This window comes from Pantherophis guttatus, chromosome 4 (assembly GCF_059756535.1).
Source record: "Pantherophis guttatus breed Tessera chromosome 4, ASM5975653v1, whole genome shotgun sequence".
Taxonomy (NCBI): domain Eukaryota; kingdom Metazoa; phylum Chordata; class Lepidosauria; order Squamata; family Colubridae; genus Pantherophis; species Pantherophis guttatus.
The window spans coordinates 119457248-119465207 of NC_142066.1; positions in this window are offsets into that span (position 1 = coordinate 119457248).

Below are 7960 nucleotides of genomic sequence, written 5' to 3' on the forward strand. Positions count from 1 at the left end.
GTTTTGTGAGCTCTTATAACTAGCAGTCCAACACTGCAAGGAACACAGTTTCTTGCCACTCTAAAATGAAAAACAGATAACAATTGGAGTGCAAACCTGAAATAGGATTAGTATTGCTTAAAAAAATACAACTCCGTCCACCCAATATTGATAAATTCTACAGTCATCCTTATATTTGGTACCCCCACTCCTTTTTTATTAACCACTCACCCATTGTGGTTCTTCCTAAATATGTGCAAGAGGTTTCTAGGATACAAAAAGGCTTGCCCACTCTGCCCTGTTTTGTTTTGTTTTGCTTTGGTGTACACCATGCCTACCAATAAGGATAGTTTCTGGAGCCTTGATAACCCTTCAGAGTTAAGCCACTTTGAGATATTATCATTTTGCAAAATCTCTTTGAGCATGATAGCATCACTCTGTGGATAATTATCTGAAAACCTTCCTCATTGAAGAAATGTATTGTCTAGAATGTTCTGACATTGCTGAGTTTGCCACTGGCTTTCCTTAAACTCTGGAAATATTGTGTAAAGCTGCAAAAAAGAGTGGCATTGTTAATATCTCATGGTAAAAGGCTTCCTGGCCAGCTTTTCAATTCACCTCTAGTTTCATTTTTTCCTCACATATTTCATTTGAGCAGTCACCTGTTTAGAAACAGAGCAGATGCTGCTTCCTCTGTTGTCTCTGAATTTCTATTCATTGCAGTATCTTAATCCTATACTTTGTTACCTGATGTTTTACTCAGCTCTTCCCTCCTTTGCCTCCAGTCTCCAAACAAATATCAAAACTCCCTGATTGAAATATTTTAAAGGGTGCTGTTTTCACCATGCTTTTCACCCATTTTAGTAGATCTTGTTTTGGAAACTGAAAACTCAATTATTTTGATTTTAGGGGGAGTGCCACACACAACCATCAGTGTGATGAATGACCAATTCTGCAGTTTCACTGAAAGCAGAATAAATGAGATCTCCCTTCCAACTGTGCAAATGATATTTATGATTACATGGTTCAGTAAAATTACTCTTTTGATTTAGAAAACACAGCAGAAGAAACTCACCTGAAACAGAGGATTGGTCTGTCCAGTAAGTTGAGTGCAGTCTGCTTTGAGGCTGGCAAGAATTTCTTCAGGGTATTAAACAGAAAGGCATTTTGCTATTCACCTGGAAATGCCAGAAATGATAGAAATGATACCTGGGACTTTTATAGTCCTGAACATGTTCTCTGTCACTGAGTTGGGCTGGGACTCTGTTTTAGCTCCATTTAGCATTAACTGAAGTGGCAAGAAATGTTAAATCTCAAATTGGTTAGCGGTTCTGATTTCATTGCACTGCAGAACAAAGATGGAATACTTGACCGCACATTTGCTGGGTCAAAATGTAGAGATTGCCATTGTGTATTGATTCTGCATGCATAACGAATGGAAGTTCATGTAGGCTTAGTTTCTAAAGGTTGAAGAGTGAACAAGCAAAGGCCTTGGAAGAAAAAAAAGTGCAAAAAGCCATTCTGATAGTCAATACAGCCCCAATTTAAGACTCTGGGGTCATCAGAGGGGGGAGAATTGTATCAAAGGATTACGGCCATAGGGAAAAAAAAAAAACGAACAGAAGAGAAATTGGAACTACTAGATGAGAAAATGACAGGCCTCAATAAAGAGCTTGAAAACATAGTGGCACAATTAGAAATGGAAAGAGCCATATTCTATCTAAGATTTCAAAATGTAAGAGAAGAGAGAGATGAGGAACTGACATTAGTAATGGCCGAAATGATAGCCGAAATTTTGCAGCGAGATAAAGACGAAACTATCAACGAAATAGACGACGTATTCAGAGTTAACACTAATTATGCAAGACAACATAGATTCCCAAGAGAGGAGATTTGTGAGAAAAAAAGTCAAAGACATTGTCTTCAAAATAGCTAAAGAAGAACCTATATATTATAAACAAAAAGAGATAATAACACTAAAATAAATACCAAAAAGAATTAGAGAGTGGAGGAAAGATTATGGATTCCTCACTGCCTTATTAAACAGAAAACAAATATTATTTTGATGGTTAATGCCAGAAGGAGTACTAGCCACGTGGAAGGGGAAAAAGTTAAAAGTTGATACTATTGAAAAGGCACAAAATTTGTACGACCAGGTGATAGAATTAGAAGGAACGGATGGCAGAGGAGAAGAGGCGGGAAGGAGAGTTAAATCAACATTAAGACGAGCAACTTCAAGTGAGGAGAATAGTAAAGAGAAAGAAAAAGAGGAAGAGGGGAAAATCCAAGAAGAAGAAGGAGTAACGACAAGGGCACAAAATAAAGCTAAGAAAAGGGACAGGAAGTAAAGGAATAAAAAGGAACAAGAACAACTTTTAAAAATGGACTGAAATCTGAAAATCATATCACTAAATATAAACGGACTTAACTCTCCTGTCAAAAGAAACCAAATATTCAGGAAATTAATTAAAGAAAAAGCAGATATTGTGTGCCTTCAAGAAACCCATATAAGAAAACAGGAAGAAAGATACCTGCAATGTAAAAAACTAGGGAAATTATATGTATCATTAACAGATGAAAAGAAAAAAGGCATAGCAGTTTATGTTAAAGAAGAGATAGAAAGTAAATTGAAATATGTAGATAGAATAGGAAGAATTTTGATGATTGAAGTTAATCTTAAAGGCAAAAATGTGTTGTTAGTTGTAGTATATGCACCAAATAGTGAGCAAAAATTTTTTACCAAAAACTGCACGAAAAAATAATAAAATCTTGGCTGTTCACCACTCTGAGTCCTTCGGGAGTAGGGTGGTATTGAAATTTGAAGAAGAATAGAACAAAATATAGAAAATGTATGTCTGTTAGGCGATCTTAATGCTATTGTGGACCCAAAAAGACTATAAAAGTAATCAGATTAAAAAAAATAAGAAAAAATTGCTGCCGAAAACATTTTTATCTCTTATAGAAGAACTAAATTTAGTAGATATCTGGAGAATATACAGCCCAAAAGAGGAAAAATATACATATTACTCTAACCCTCATAAATCCTGGTTAAGGATAGACATGGTATGGGTTACGAAGATTTTAACACAGGAAATTCAATCAGTAGAGATAGGGACCAATGACTGGGCTGATCACAATCCATTAATAATAGAATGGAGAGGATGGAGAAAGAGAAAAAGTAAATGGATGATGAATACACATGTATTGAAAGAAAAAGAATATATGGAAAGAATAGAAGAAGAACTGAAATGGTTCTTCAAGGATAATAATAAAAACCAGACATCCCTACAAAATTTGTGGGACACAACTAAAGCTTACATTAGAGGCCTAACATTAGCCTACCATAGTAAAAGGAAAAAGGAGAGGGAAAAGGAATATAATAGAATTTATGAAGAGATTAAAAATTGGGAAGAGAAATTACAGGAAAGGCCAGGAGATGAACAAGTAAGAGTGAGCTGGATGACAGCCAAACACAAATTGAATATATTTGAGCAAGAAAAATATGCCAATGCATTGAAATTCATAAGACAAAATCGAGCAGGCAAATAAACCAGGGAGGTGGATGGCTTATAAATTAAGAAAAGAGAGAGAAAAACGAACGATCCATCAATTACAGGATAATGAAGGCAAACTACAACAGAGTTGTACAACAGAAGAAAGAAATAGCAATCCAATTCTTTCAAGACTTATATACACAGGATAAGGTGGAAGTAGAAGAAATAGACCAATATTTAAAAGAGGAGGAAATGCCCGTGATAACAGAAGAAGAAAAAAAGATGTTAAATAGGGAGATTACTATGGAGGAACTACAGGAAACAATCAGGAAACAAAAAAATAATAAAACCCTGGGAACAGATGGGTTACCAATAGAGTTATACAAAGGACTAGGAGAATCACTAAATTGGATATTATTGGAGGTCTACAATGAGGCATTAAAAGAGGCAAAAATACCAGAATCTTGGAAGAAAGCACACATTTCGTTAATTCCAAAAGAAGGGGCAGATACTACACAAATCAGAAATTATAGGCCAATCTCTTTATTAAATACTGATTATAAGATTTTTATGAACCTAATGGCAAATAGATTAAAAATAATATTAAACAGTAGAATACACTCGGACCAGAATGGATTCTTGCCGACAAGACAAATTAAAAACAACCTAAGGATGGTGATCAATATAATAGAATACTATGAGGTGCATCCAGAAAAATAGGTTGCACTGATTTTTCTGGATGCACAAAAAGCATTTGATCGGGTCAATTGGAGATTCATGACTCAACAGATGAAAAATATGAAATTTGGGGAGAAATTTGAAAATATAATAGCTACAATATACACAAAACAGAAGGCAAGAATATTAGTGAATGGGGAATTAACAGATTTTTTTGAAATAAGTAGAGGAGTACGACAAGGGTGCCCACTCTCACCTTTGCTCTTCATTTTAACCCTGGAGAATCTGCTTAGAAGAATCTATTTATAAAAATATAAAAGGACTTAAAGGGGAAGAATACAAGGTCCAAGCTTTTGCTGATGACCTTGTATTCTTCATAGAGGACCCACTAGAAACGCAATTAAAATTAATGGAGGAGATAGAGAAATTTGGCAGGGTGGCAGGGTTAAAAATTAATAAAGACAAGACCAAAATATTAACTAAAAATCTAACAATAAAACAAATAGAAGATTTGGAACAACAATCAGGATTGCAAGCAGTTAAGAAGATAAAATATCTAGGTATAAACTTGACAACTAGAAATGTAGCTATTAAAGATAATAATTATGGAGAGCTAGTACAACAAATCAAAAAAGACCTAGAGAGATGGGGGAAACTTAAATTATCACTGTTAGGAAGAATCGCGGCAATAAAGATGAACATACTCTCAAGGCTGCTCTACTTGTTCCAAACTATTCCTGTCAAATTAGAGAAAAACTTCTTCACAAATCTGAATAAAATTACTTCAAAATTTATATGGGATGGGAAAAAAACCGAGAATAAATTTAAAAATATTACAGGATGATAGAACTAGAGGAGGCTTTGGCCTACCAGCCTGGGAAAAATACTATAAAGCAGTGAGTTTGATTTGGATTAAGGATTGGGTCAATTTGGATAATCAAAGAATATTGAAATTGGAAGGCCATGATTTATTTAGAGTGGCATGCTTATCTGTGGAATATTGGAAATAAAACATACAAACATTTCAAAAATCATATAATTAGAAACACACTAATTGGCACCTGGTTGGAAATTAAAAATAAACATTATATGAAAGTCCCAGGCTGGATATCTACATTAGAGGCAGCAATACATCCTAATATGTCAGCTACCCAAAAATAATACGATATAAAGATGTTTTGGATGTACATGGAAAACTAAAAACACAGCAGGAGCTCAGAGATCAGGGTATAGAAATGGACTGGTGGCTTTACCTATTAATACAAACCAGATACAAAAAAGACAATGATGAAGGAGGAAATAAAACCTAACCAGTTAGATAAATTATTAGAAACCAAAGAGGGAAAAATAATCTCAAAGTTTTACAAATACCTACTAGAATTCGATTTGGCAGAAAACATAGTTAAAGGTCAAATGATAGCTTGGGCTAGGAATATTGGAAGAAACATACAATTGGAAGAATGGGAAATGATATGGGAAAATAATTATAGAATAACAAAAGCAACAACATATAAAGAGAACCATTATAAAATGTGGTACAGATGGTATCTAGCCCCGGCAAGATTGGCAAAGATGTATGTAAATTTCAACCCGATATGCTGGAAATGTAAACAAATACAGGGAACCTTTTATCATCTCTGGTGGCTTTGCCCAAAAATGAAGAAATTTTGGATAAAAATTAGAACCTGGATAATAGAAATAACGGAAGAAGATATTGAATTAAAACCTGAAATTTTCCTGTTTGGTATACTCAAAAAAAGTAGTAAAAATGAAATAAAGTAGATTACGTTACATATAATCACGGCGGCCAGATTAACCTTAGCTCAACCCTGGAAATCAGAACAGTTGCCAACAGATCAGCAAATAATCCAAAAGATATTTATATGAGCAGAAATGGATAGACTAACTTTAAAATTAAATGATAAGGAAGACTCACAGTATTTCAAAATATGGGACAGATGGTATGATTGGATTAATCAATGGAAAAAAAGGTAATGTCAAATATAGTAGGAAACCAAAGGTAACAAATATACACCATCATTAAGATAAAAGAAGCAAAGGTTAATGTATATATTTGTATACTTATATCTCATAGACAGGTAATCCTGTTTGTTAGTTTGTTTATAAGTAGTTTTGAATGTATTTTTAGAGTTAAGAACTTTTTGTATAATTTTTATCTTTTTATATTGAATAAAGTTTGTCTTTAAATCGAACCCCCCCCCCCCCAGAAAATATGGTATAGATATCCCTTGGTGAATCCCTGAATTCATAGATGCTGGTTTATTTATCTTTATATGGGCTAAAAATTTGATTTTTTTCCCCCCAGGAATCTGAAGAATGCATTTAAGCATTAGCAGGAAATGAAATATGACTGACATGCATTCATTAAGGGGTAAGATAAGATCTATTTGTTATCCTGCATTCATTAACATTATTTTGCTATCCCCAGGAGCCTGTTCATAGCCAACATTAATTTCCTTGTTCCCTTAGGAGCAGGATTTTTTGCACACAAGAATAAACATTATATGCTAATTGGGTTTTCTTAATTTTACACTGCTACTCTTGGCTTAGAGGCACCTTTGACAAAAGAACAAGTTTTTGCAACATCTAGCCTTGATTAAAAGATACCATATCTATATGGCCAAGCTTTCTCTTTCCTGTCCAGTGTTTTGGACAGGAAGATCAGTTGCTCCTTATTCTCTGTGTTTTACTTTCTTATATCAGAGAACCACATTTTACAGGAAGCAGCAGCAGCACAGAGTAGCGTTGTTGAATATTAACCAATCACACAGCAAACCAAGGAATGGTACTGAATTGATAAGAATTGTTTATCCCTGTTCCAAAATCACAATATAGTTTGTATTGCCAAAGCATTATTTCTTCTTGAAATAAATCATAGGAATTACGCCTCCAGGTATGGTACAGCCTAAAAGGATAAATATATGAATGCCTCCAGGGACCCTTTTTCTCATGGCAGGTTTTCCTGATACTAGAACAGGGAAATAAAATTCAGTAAAATGTTGATACTTCATTCTAGATGCTATGTCTTAATAAATTCTGTTGATTTCGCACTTCCTTTTTTGCCTTTCATTCTTTATCAAAGATGTAGAAAATTAGCACCATGCTGTTTGGAAACTGTCTAGTTATTTCCAGAAATGTAGTTTAATAATATTCATCAGGAGTGAGGTTGTGATGTAATTCTCAATACTAGAGCTCTGGGGTAAAAGGAGACCATGGTGTCCTAGAACAGGGGTCACCAACCTTTCGGACCTCAAGGACCACTAAATTCATAATTTTAAATCCCATGGACCACTAATATGATCTGCCTAATGGCCACCATTAGGTGGTCATGTGACTGGGTGGGCATGGCCAACTTTATGTCACTCATATTGAGGGGAACTTCGCTGGCCTCTTACTCACGCCTCCCCTCCCAGCCACTCCTCACCTGCCTGCCCGAGCTCCTTAGGGCCCCAACAGAAAGCAGTTGTTGGAGCTAAGCAGCCACCACATGAAAGAGCTGTCAAAACAGCCGGCTCAGTTCAAATTGGATCTGACCCAGAAGGAGGCTCAGCAGAAGCATCTCACTGAGGACTAGAAGCATAGACTTTCCAAGCAGAGGGAAGTCCTGTGGGAGTGCAAGGCCAGGTACCGGCGCCTGGAGACTCAGCGGGCTGAGATGGTCAGCCAGTTCCAGGCCATGATGCAGTCCCACTGGAACAAGGCCCTCCGGCTCTTCGCCACCAGCAGCACTTCCTTCCAACCTTCGCCCAAAGCCCCACACCAGGAGGCTGAAACAGACCCCAAGTTGG